The sequence below is a fragment of the Lynx rufus genome, unplaced genomic scaffold (genome assembly GCF_022079265.1).
Source record: "Lynx rufus isolate CCGP_SWC_20201006 ecotype Redwood Valley unplaced genomic scaffold, mLynRuf1.p SCAF_12, whole genome shotgun sequence".
In the NCBI taxonomy this organism is placed as follows: domain Eukaryota; kingdom Metazoa; phylum Chordata; class Mammalia; order Carnivora; family Felidae; genus Lynx; species Lynx rufus.
The window spans coordinates 7,633,579-7,646,516 of NW_025814826.1; positions in this window are offsets into that span (position 1 = coordinate 7,633,579).

Below are 12,938 nucleotides of genomic sequence, written 5' to 3' on the forward strand. Positions count from 1 at the left end.
ACAGGGGGACTGGTGTCGGGGCAGGCCATCTCCAGGGTCCACGGTGGAGTTAGGTGCTCACTTTCCTTCTCCCGTGGGGTGAGTGTCTCTGTTTGCTGGGCTGCCCGGCTTTGGGGAGGGGTGATGGGGTAGTGTGGGTTTATTCCCACCCTCCTCATTGTGTCTTTTCTTATGTCTGTGCTTCACTCGGGGGCTGTGGTCCATCGCCCGGGATCTTTGGCTCTTGTGAAGGTATTTTCACGTGCAGGTAATTATTCAGATTGACCTTTCTGAGGGGGGGGGGGAGGAAGGCACTAGAAATTCCATGGTGCCATTTTGGTGCTACAAGCACCTAATATTTCAAACTCACTGTTGAAGGGTAGCACATTAGGCCACCCTGAAATGTGCCACTTTAGCAGAATTATTTTGAGCTGAAGACAACTGAGATATAAGAAAAGCTCTCTTCCCTCCTATTTGTCTGAAGCAGGCCATACGTTTACAAAGGCGTCCCTCTTTCCTGCTCTAGCAGGAAGGACACAGGTTAATCCCTGGAGACAACTTTAGACCCAATCAGCCTAGAGAAAGCAACAGAGGAATCTACATAAAAATCTTCGCTCACTAGCCTTTATCTCTAGCTTTGGATGCCTAAAACTGATTGCCTTTTGGGGATCTCTTTTCACAAATGTATGGTTCTTTGCTGGAGATGCTAGGTAAGCTGGAATTTTAAGCCACCTTGGAGAATTACTCAGTTTTCCTTCGGTATCTCTTACGTTTCCATGAGGTATACACGTTAATGAACTTGTGTTTGTTTTACTCTTGTAAATCTTTCGTGACAAGGATCTCACCTAGAGACTCGGAAGGATAGCGGGAAAAATATTTTTCTTCTCCTATTGCTGGTATCATGTTCTTTTTGTTTGTTTCCTATAATATCTCTGTTACTTTTCTATATCACTACCACTCCCAGACTAGTGTTACTACTCTTGATGGGTTTTTAATAATATTTATTGATTTGTTGGTTGATTAATATAACCATTTTCCCCTCTACAAGGGTTGTTTTGTAATGCAGATATAGAAAAGTAAATCCATTAAACTCCCATTTTTTCATGATTGCTGGGAAATTAGGAATACTCTAACTTACTAAATGTCCCAGATATTCTTACTACATATGTATTAGAGTGTAATTATTGAACGTGAATTAATTTTTCTTTTCAAGTAGCGAGTCGGAATTCTGAATATCTCTTCTCGATATATACTATTGCAAATAAATACCTGGTTGTGTTGACTCTCAGGTTTTGTGGTTAATGAAAATTACTGATAGAAATAGCAATTTATGGGACGTCTGGGTGGCTCAGCCAGTTAAGCATCCGACTCTTGGTTTCGGCTCAGGTCATGATCTCACAGTTCCTGAGTTCAAACCCCGCATTGGAGCACAGAGCCTGCTTCGGACTCTCTCTCTCCCTCTCTCTCTGCCCTTCCTCCGTACATGCACACACACACACTCTCTCTCTCTGAAAATAAATAAATTTAAAAAAATTAAAAAAGGGACAGTAATTTATCAGTCCCGTACTGTAAAGCTCTTCCGCATTTAGCAGATGGGAAGAAGAGAACTTTCAAAATGCTTGGTGGTATTTGGCAAGCTTTTAAGAAACTGTAAATGCTAATTTAAATCCAGGTTTTTAGTCACTCTTTTTCTATTTTGGTAGCACCTCACTTCATTCCTGACAAGTGAGATGATTTTTTTTTCGTTTGCCCTTGACTGAAAGCTGGCCTTAAAATCTCCCGGGAACACTATTTCCCCGAAAGTGCCGAGATCCAGAAGATGTTACAGGGTTTCATTTCCAGGCTTATTCTCTCTAATTAATTGGTTTTCGCCTGTTCCAAGAATACCCCCGAAGACCTTTTGCAGGTTCTCTCTTTTGCCCTCCAAATCCACCGGATGATTATTTGCAAATATCATTGGTTTTGCAAACTGACTGCAGAATCCTCGTGGGCAAACAACTACGGACCAAACCTGCCTCTCTTTCGGGGTTGACTTTTAGACTCTTAGTTTATATTTTGCTTCTGAAGTTTGTTAAACTGGAAGCAGCAAGCACAAGAAAACTATGTAACAAAACTTTCAGGAGGGGGGGTGGGAGGGGGTCTCATGACTACTGGTTACAGAGGGACCGCTCCACTGGTGCCCACAGGCGGTTTGGTCAAAGGTAAACAAAGCTGGATATTAGTTAAAGCGGTGAAAACATTTTATCCAGTGACTGCTGACAGTGAGAGAAAGAGCTGGGCCCCCTTCTAATTTGGGCAGCGGCTAGACAGCTCAGAGCCAGCCCCGGGGCTCGAACTCAAGAACCGTGAGATCACGACCTGAGCCGAAGTCTGACACTTAGACTGAGCCACCCAGGGGCCCAGGAGATAGCTGGGCATTTTAAAGGGAGAATGAATAGGAATAAGGAGCGGGAGGGGGCAAGCGGGACCTCAGTAGGGTTCAGGGGGGTGAGAAATTACAAAGGGTCAGCGGAGATGCAGTTAGGCCCAGTGTATCTGCTAGCTGGCAATTAGTTATACAAGTTAAGATGTTATTCTCCCACTGAGACTGGGACATAGAGGCCAGTCCTTCCTGATGAGTACATTTCAAAGGACTGGTTTTCAGGTCTGTGAGAAAGACACTCACTCCTAAATTGTAGGAGACGCGTATATACCTCAAAGGGACAGAGGAAGGATTCACAATTGTAAGTCCAAAGTGCTCTAATTAAGGGAGGAAAGGGCCTATCCTCAAGTGCGGGCAAGAGCAAACAATAAATTCTTTTGGCGGCCCCGAGCTTTTCCAGACAGAAGCTCGAAAGGGGGCTGGGTGGGCCCAGGAGAGCGGTCTTAAGCCACTAGAAGCTGGTCAGGTGTCTCAGCCTGGGGATCGGACAGGAGTGGCTGGGTACAGTTCTCAGAGGCCCCCCGGAAGGTGCCCTCTTTGTGTGTAGACCAAAGCTTCCATAGGGTACTGGACATCTGAGCTTGCTTTGTAATGTCTTGGATGCCCTTGATGTCATAAACGGTATCACAAGTGACATAATTTTCAATTTCCTGGTATCTTCATTTGAATACATTTATAAACTTCTTCTAGGGACAGTATTTGATTAGAACCTCTGGGCTCCGAGGGAAAAATAAAATAAAAGAACATGGTTTGCCCAGCAAGTTCGCACCCACTTCGTTTACATATGCTTTCTATGAATACCGATCAAAATATTTACTTAAAACGTAAAGGTTCATCTTTAAAAAAAAAATTTTTTTTTTAATGTTTATCTGTTTTTGAGAGAGAGAAGGAGAGACCGAGTTATGAGCAGGGGAGAGGCAGAGAGAGAGAGGGAGACACAGAATCCGAAGCAGGCTCCAGGCTCCGAGCCATCAGCACAGAGCCCGACGCGGGGCTCGAACTCGCAGACCTTGAGATCATGACCTGAGCCGGAGTCAGAAGCTTAACCGACGGAACCACCCAGGCGCCCCAAAGGTTTAATTTTTGAGCAATTTTGACAGCCTCTTCCAAACTTCGGCTCTTTCGCCACTGTGTCATCATGCTCTTTCAAACCATCTTCTGGAATCATTCTGTAATTACATTAACCCCAAGTGGATTTTGAAACTTTCTTTGATTAGTTTTGTAGAAAATCCATCATCTGTGGAGTCAACTCAGCCCTGAGCCCAGTACCTCAAAATTATTTATTATTCAATTAAAAGATCCTGAAACAAATATAAACGGGCTCCAGAATTTTAAATATGCTGCTGACGATGATGGCTGCCCATGAGACAAGCTGTCAGAGGACTGAGTGCACCTAAAATAAACGTTTTCCCACGGGCATTTCAAGTCACTAGGCTGAGACGCTGCGTTTTTAGACTCTGGGGCAATGGTTTGGAAAAGCAGTTACCTTTTTCGACAGCCAGGGGCTCCGCGTACTTTTCGGAAGAGCCGTGTTTGAGGGCACTGTTTATGATTTTCACAAGCCCATTTGCCATCACAGAAGGCAACGAATGACATTTATCTTGCAAATTGACAAGAGGCTTTTACCGTTCATGCAGGCATGAATGTGCCTTATGTGTGTGGTGTGTGTGGACGTGTGAGAGAGGCAGAGACGGACACAGAGAAAGAGACACAGAGAAGAAAGAGGGGGAAGGAAGGAAGAAGCAGAGAGGAAATCTGATACATACATACCTCCTCCCTCTGGTCCCTGGTCCCTGCAGATTGATTTTCCATCCTTCCGTATGGTGCTTTATAGCCCTGGAATTAACCTGATACTTGCTTTTTGGCTTCCAGCTGGGTTAGCCAAGTGACGCACTGACAGATTGGAGGTGCTAGAAGAGAGCTATCAGAGTTTTTATGTTCCAGCTCCCTCCCTGCTTGGAGAGAGATTGACCTTAATGAAGGTCACAGCCCCCCCCCCCCCGGGCGGCCTTCTCCTGCTGCTTCAAAATATCTCCCTCAATCCACACTTAGCATCTCAAGAAAAGTTCCCCGTGACCAAGTAACAGAAAAGAATACGGGCCTAGTTGTAGATAAATCTGTAACCTGTATGACCCCAGCCGGAAGGGGATTTGCGTCTTTCTAGAGCACCGTTCCAACGTGCCTTTGAAAGGGTATTGTCCTACTGGGGAGAACGGTGAGCGGTACGTTTGCTTGGGCACTCTGCGGAAGCGACGGTCTGAGGGATGGTCTGCGGTGATGTGTGGACAGTGACTAATGAGTTGCCCAGTTAAACGAAGAAGAAGAAGAAGAAGGACATGTGACGAGAACGTCTGTGGCCAGCCCTCTTGGAATGGTTTCAGAAGGTGAGGCTAGTTGAGCATTGCCACCAGTGCTACGGAGGTAGCCTCCACGGCGAGGAGGAATGAAATGAGTATTCTGTGGTGTCAGACAGCCTTTTCCTGCCACCCTGGTGCTTGTGTCCTGGGCCCATGCACCACCACCAAGGTTTGATAGCAGGGATGGAGTCCAAGAATCCATCCACAACTCCGCATGGATCACCCCTCAGATCTGAGTTTACCTTCCTTGTCTCTGGCACTATTTGTGAACCTACAGAAGGCCTTCTTCATCAACACGATACCTCAATCAAAACTTCCCCTGGTCATTTTTTTTCTTTTGACAAATGAGCCCACGCCCACAGAAGTAACGTGTCTGACCCAGAGGTCATGTCATCCAGATGACATATCACCAGCCTGATATGATGGTGAAATCACCTGCAGAAGAAGCTTCAGTTATTATCTAGGAGAGGACACCATTCACACGATGCCGTATGTGCCTTAAATCAGAGTGTCATTCCTCCTACATCCAGAATATTCAGGTGTGGCACCAAGGAGAAGAGGTGATGAGAGTGGCCTCTATCACTATTAAACCCAATAACGCATATCAGAAAAATGTACTTTGCTTCCCCACCGTTTTGGACCAAGTACGCTTAAAGGTTCAAATATCTGCTCCCACCAGAATCCCGGTCCCGTTCCACTGGAAGCTGATAATGCTCCCTAGCTCTTTGGAGTTCTTACGATGCACGCCACATCCAGACATTTCAATCCCAGTCACCTGGAGAGGAAACTGGGTGGTTGATACAGAACAGGGAAAGGCTCTCCATGTGAGGAATCGAGAGGATTCTCAGGGATGCTTTCTGGTCAGTGCCTTGTCGAATAATCGCATTCAATGAAAACTGTGGTCACTCTATAAAGACAGGACCTCCAAGAACCCAGACCCGCATGAGTAAGGGTTTTGGCTCACTTCACCCACTAAAGAATCCTTTCCAGCTGAGATGCTGGCAGAGAGTTCACAGGAAGGTAAGTTGTAAAAAATCACGGTTATGATGGTAAACTCGGGTCTCCCGACCAACTTACAAAATCAGAAGCTAGAGCAGTAACATCTTATGTCAATGAATGGTTTTCTTCCTTCTCCTCACTTTATATAATGAATATCATTAGTGATGTCAACATTTTAGGTTTTAGAAGGGAGTATGACTCAACTGACATCATCTCACAATGGTACTTCCAATGACATGGAAATTTGTGTGACCCTTGCATCGAGGACACATTTTTCGTCCATATAAAGAACTCTTGACGTCCCAAAGGCAAGAGTGGCCACTGAGGGACAAAGGCCTGGACCGTCCTGAGCGTCCCCTGTCTGGCCTTCCCATAGTTCCTGACCACCGTTCTTCCTCCTTCTCTGCTCCTCAAGAGCTACATCACTGCCCTGCTGTCTGAGCTACATCCCTTGCGATCCTGGCCTTCTAGCTTCTGGCCGCGTCTTGTCGGTGAGAGGCACTGATAGTTTAGAGGGCGGAAGTGGGGGAAGGTCAAGGGGTTTGCGTCCCTGGCTCCTTCCCGCGGCCCTGTGGTTTGGCAGCGGCTTCCCCCTCTTCTTCCGGAAGGCCCGAGCTCCTTCCGGTCAGAGGGGCCTCTCCTTCAGCGGCTGCCTCTCCTCAATCCCCTGCGTCCCCATGCAACCGACGAAGGCTCCGTACTGTTGAAGGCCAAGGCCGCTTCAAGTTGTTCAATTGCTTTTCCTCAAGCCTGTTCACACCTCTGTGGAGAGTTCTCGTCTCGCGTGTCTGCTACTCATTTCCAGCGAGCAAATTCCCATTTCCACAGATTTCCCTTCTGTGAGAAAGCAAACCTTCCAAAGTTGAAGTCTATTTTAATGGTCTCCAGATGGGCTTGCTCCAATATGAAAGAAAAAAAGAATAAGAACTCGATTTTTAGTAAGAGAAATACTTGTGAACTCTGCTTAACATTTTCAAGCACCTAGCAACAAGACGTGACCAGTGTCCCATCTGCAAAGTCTCCGTGTTCGGTTCTACTCCAGGCTCCGTGGAGTCTTATTATAAAAATCAATCCATGTTTCAAGAACGCAAGTAAGTAAGCAATTATTCCATTGCGACGAGTGGTGACCAACCCTGAGGTCCTTGGGGAGCCTCAAAGTGAATCATGGGAAGTAGTCGATCAGTTAAAACAATTATCAAAGTTTGATATAAACCGTCCATTCGCCAGGATGTCTGTGAGGAAGTAATACAGAAGATGTTTTAAAAGCACGGAATTCATTTCTGAATTTTTAAAAAACATGCGATGTATAATACATTAGAAATAACTAAATTATTAAGGCCCTTTCAGTGCATATTATTATAATGCCTTGTGACAAATAGCTTGGTTTTTTTCCACTATACGTTCCATGCAAAAGAAGTAGGAGAAAGGCTTATTAAACCTCATTATTAGGTAGTGGAGTGACACTGTCTATAAGCATAGAACAAAACAATTTGCTTAAGTTATCCGGGAATTTCAGGCTGGATGGCAACAATACTTGACTCACGTAGGCTCCAAAAATTTTGTACCGAAATCTGCATTAGCTGCTTTAATCACGCTGCTCAACTCATTTTTACCACCAAGACTAATCCCTTTCTAGATTCCAAGAAAAATGATCTTTATGTTGGAAATCCCATCTCCACCTGCAGCTTCTGTCACGTGACTGCATTCTGTACACGCTTCGTGGCAACCGAACTCCCTGCGTCTAACGCAGCCTGTCCCTGGCAGGGTCTTCTACGCACATTCATGCCCCCTCTCATGGCTCTTCTCATCTGATGCTCAGCATGAGTCACTCATTTGGGTAGCGATCGCGTTTGAGGTCCTCTTTTTACTGGACAGTAAGAGGCAGAAAGCCTTTTATGATTCAAATACAGGATCCAGTATGTGTTCACTCATAGAAAAGGCTCAATAAATGTTGGTGATCATTTTTGAGCAAGGAAATGGCTTTGTTCCCCTGTCGTCCCCTTCATTTGGTCCGCGCGAGCCAGCACGAGGACATGCCACGCTGGGCCGTCACCTCACAGTACCGTGTGTGTGCACTCAGTGTGAATGCACAACATTCGGATAGTGAATGTTGATGTACGGGAAGAGCGCTGAACTAAGGTTCAAAAGGGACCGAAAATCTAGTCCACACAGTTACTGGCCCAATGTGAACCCAGCTATTTTCTGTCTCACTTTTCCTTGTCTGTAGCATAAAAATTGAGATAACTTCCCAACCACAGAGAATTGTACTGAGACTCAAATTATATAATAGATAGCTAATTTTGCCACCCACCGCCCCCAAAAAGGGAATCATTAAGCCAGAGTTGGATTTAGATCCCTTCTCAAAGGAGCTGTACCTCCAAGCTATTGTGCTACTCTAACTGCAGCCAGAAAGATGAATTTTCTATCCAGCAACCTAGTCCCCAAATGACTGCCCCTGCCTGACTTCCAAATGCTGGCTCGAAACTTTCTTCCAAAGGCTATTCACTGATTAGATGGACTGATTACAGTACTTGAAACTCAAACTGGCTTTACTCTGTAATAGAATGATTGGCAGTTAATCAAAAGGCTAGAGGTTCATAGAGGCTTTTTTTTTTTTTTTTTTAGTCTGAGGCTAATAAAATCATCTGATACAGCAGCAATTGTGTGTGTAAGCCTCCATGATCGGGCAGTTTATGTCTCGTCATTAGAAAAATAACTGACTGCGGTTCACATCGTGAACTGACTGACACTAACAAGGAAAAGAAATCATTTCTGTTTGGATTTATCTTATTTACTATATAACGGCTGGGATGCAGTTCGTACCTGAAGTACTTAAGGTGACGAATCTCACACCAAAAAAACCCCTCCAGACAAGGAACCAGGAGCTGTGTTCCCCACCAGCATTGTTGTGCCCGCTGATCTCGGCTTTAGCACATGCTGTCCAAACACGCCCATGTCTTTGCACGTGGAGAATTGTACTCATTTTCCTTTGCTTACATATTAAACGTCCATTCTGGAAAAAATGCTCATCTCATGGGAACAGTGGGGCCAGAGAAGCTTCAGAAGCCAGGGACCTGGGAGAGGGAATGAGCTTCCAGATCTCTCTCCGCAACAGAGAGAAAGAGTGTCTGAGGGACACGTGGCCTGGGCAGCCTTGGTTACATTCTGAGTGATGTCATTGTCCAATCTCATCAGAGGCAGCTAAGCGACACCCTGTTATCTTTTTTAGTGTTGACATCTCCATAGATACTCCTAAACACAGTGAGGAAGAGTATTTTGTTATACCGCGTCTTCAAAAAGGCTGTGATCTTTCATTCCTTTACCCTCTTATTGTGAACGCACAACAAACATTGCATTGTTAACTGGGTGACCTCCCTGCCGCCAGGCTTTGACAGGTCCTGGTGTTGATGATGACGGTGACAGCATGGCCACAATTTTCCTCTGACGGCAGTTCAAAGTCCTAGCGATAATCTGGAGTCTGTTTTGCTACAAAATCATAGTCTCCTGACCCTTAACCTTGATTTTTGCCGTGAAAGGCCTTCACAAAACTACGGTGTTGCTTTCTTTTACTTTCTATTTAGGTTTTTTTTTTTTTTAATTTTTTTCTTAAGCATTAGTCAGAAAGAGTGATTTTACTCTTACGATGATATGAGCAAAAGGGAAGGCCAGAGCCAGAGAAGAGTCGAAGACGGGGCCCGGTTTCAAGTCTCCTGAGACTCTTTACGGTGTGTCTGGCCAATGTAAGTGGTGGGATTTTGTCTCTGGTGTTTTGTTCTCGTTTGCACAGTGCTTTGCTCAGCGGTTGGTCCAGCGGCTTCAGATCTACGAAGAGATCTCGGCCACTGGTTCTAACCCAGGCCCAGCTGCAGTGGTTGGCGGCCCCCGCCTGCCCCCCCTGCCCACACCGCACGCCTCCGGCCTTCTGCCCGCCATCTTTCTCCTGTGAGGCGTCAACTATGTCCTGGTGCCCGTTTGGCCGCTGCACATGTGCAACCCGCAAGTTTAGGTAAGTTAACATTCCTCAGAGTCAACGTTTGACTAACGGGAGGCTCTTCCAGAAATTCTGCTCCCTCTTCTCTGGCTGCATGTTGTGAGGGAGGGGAGTTCATGTGGCTTTATGGAGGGCAGTCCCATGAGTTCGACAAGCAGGTGCACTTGGGACCACGGAGGGCCAGCTCCGTATCCTACCTCTCTGTGCCTGCCGTCTTCTCTTCCTGCCCCCTCTTCGTGCTCACTCCTCCTTTTCTGGATTTGCGCATGCGGCAAACAGAGTGACGCATGTTTTTGCTTCAGGCTTCCTTTTTGTGTTTTTCTTTTACAGAAATCTATGAGCGAAGTAGGTAAAGGGAATTAAAAAGGTGCAAACTTCCAGCTTGAAGATAAATGAGTCACAGAGATGAAAAGCACAGTGTAATGAGTATAGTTAATAATATTGTCACCATGTTGTACGGTGACAGATGGTGACTACACCTACCGTGCCGAACCCTGAGGAATGTATAGAATTATTGAATCACTAGGTGGTACACCTGCAATCGATATAACATTATGTGTCAATTATGTTTTAATAAAAAAGGAATATGAGCTAAGGGAGTGGGAATGAATATGAAATGAAAGGCATGAAATTATTAAGGTGGAGGAACTTTGAGGTCAGGGTAATGACGATGTCTCCATTTCAACAGTGAAATTGATGAGAAAGATGACAAGATCGTTAGAGAGAGGACAGTCTTACACCCAATTTTCAAAAGTCCTTACACCCTCCATGGAGACGTCCCCACTCCTCTTGTCCTTAATTATTGCCCGGTACGCTGAACTCAATCAATACACTTTGTCTGAGTCAAACAATTCCATAGTAGTTGGCAATGGGCAGTAATCATCCAAAAGTCTGTTGCTTTTGTGTCCTTGGCCAGATTATAAGTAGTTTGTCTATAAATTCTTCTGTACACCTTTATAAAGTGCTTGGCACAGTGATTATTCCAAACTGGATTGAGTCAAGGCTTGCTAATGAAAGGGCAGGCCTACGCCGGCCGACTCCATTTTGTTCTGTGTCCTTCACCTAGACCACACCTCCTCCCCTTGAGTAACCTCCCGCTCACCCATTCAAACTTCCTGATCAAAACACGCCCAGCGACCTGCGTAACAGGACTCTGACCCTTCCCCAGCCAATCGGCCGAGGCCACGCCCCTTCCCCAGCCAATCAGCTGCCCCTAGACCGCTATAAAACCTCTGTGCTTTTGAAACTCGCTCTCTCTCCCTGGTATCTCACCGCTGCGTGGGTGCAGGTAGGGGACTGAGCTCGAGCTAGCTCGAATCAAGGCTCTTTTGCTTTTGCGTCGGACTCGGCTCCCTGGTGGTCTTTGGGGATCACGAATTCTGGGGATAACACTAACTGATTGAGTAATTTATTAAAATGAGACCAACCTCAGTGTAATCTGTTGTTTTCATAATTGGGAGCTTACAAAATTCTTACATCCCCCTCCCCCCCCATAGCTATATATCAAAAAAGAACGTGTATCTTTTGGAACGTGTATCTTTTATTCATCCATTCAACAAATATTTATCACATACTCACTCTGGCCAGGCATTTTTTTTTCTAGAAACTGAGGATACTTCATGAGGCAAAAAAATAAAATAATAAAATAAAAGCCTGTGAATAGTTCTTGTTTTGGGGGAGTCTAGTACAGGAAGAAAGAAAATGAAAATCATAAATACAGTATCTATCATATAGGCAAGTGAGAAACGCTAAGTAAAAATAGAGCCACAGGAAGAAGACTTTTGCGCAGGTGGGTGAGGCTGAGGGGTAGGGAAGAGTCGGGTAGGGTGGGTCTCCCTAAAAAAGTTGACTTTGGAGGGGTGTCTGGGTGGCTCAGTCGGTTCAGTGTTCGAATTTGGGTCGGGTCATGATCTCACAGTTTGTGGGTTCAAGCCCCATGTTGGGCTCTGTGCTGACAGCTCAGAGCCTGGAGCCGGCTTGGGATCCTGCGTTTCCCTCTCTCTCTCTGCCCCTCCCCTGCTCTCTGTCTCTCTCAAAAATAAATAAAAACATAAAAAAAAAAAAAGAAGTTGACATTGGAGGATAGGGAATAACCACGAGGTCCTTCCTGTTTCCATGTAGGATCCTCCTACCTCCACGCTATTTTCATCCGATACTAACATTATTAATATCCCCTGTCCCTTTTCTCTTTTTTTAATGTTTATTTTTGAGAGAGAGAGTGCAAGTTGGGGAGGAGCAGAGAGAGGGGGACAGAGGATCCGAATCAGGCTCTCTGGTGCCAACATAGATGCTAGACTTGAGCTCATAAACTGTGAGGTCATGACCTGAACCTAAGTCAGATTCCCAACCCTCTGAGCCACCCAGGCACCCCTCCCTGTCCCTTTTCGTATACTTTAGGTAAAAGCAGGGACAGTGTGCTCTCTTCACCTTCTCTGAGCAGCTCCTTTTTATTTGTATCACCTAACATGGTTCTACAGGCAGCATGGGGCTCTGGACCAGAAGAACGTCAGATTCTAACCTGCACTTTCCCCTTCAACTAGTTGTATATTTTTACTGCCGTGATTAATACCTGATGTGTCTGAATACCGACCGCATGCTAAACTGAGTGATTTAGGAAATTATACAAATTTGTCTTCACAGAAAATGTTTAGGTGGTCATGAACTATCATTCCCGTTTTATAGATAAAGTAAACCGACACACAAGAGGTTTCGAAGGTTCGACGGTTCTTTGATGCTCCAACCTTCTATGTAGTTGAGACACTTCAAATCATCTCCTAAAAAAAGATAAGAAATGGTTTTACAAAACTGTGGTACTTGATGTGAGCACTGTGTGTGTGTGTATGTGTGTGTGTGTGTAAGAAACTTTCTTCTTATGCATGGTCTCATTTTAATCCTACTGTCTGGTAGGTGTTTTTAACAATGCTACAGATGAAAAATGCAGCTCGGAAGTGCAAGTAACTTCTCCAAAGTTCTATAACAGGTCTGGGCTTCCCATTCAGGTTCAAATCCAAAGTGCTGCTGTCCCCACTCATTTGGTTTACTTGCTTACGAAGTATTTTTGAATATGTACCAGGCATAATGTATTAATGAATATGTACCAGGCATTAATGTATTAATGACGTCCCAAACTACAGGAACCTAAAGAGTTTTTGGTGGAGACAGGCCAGGAAAGAGACGATTATAGCATAAG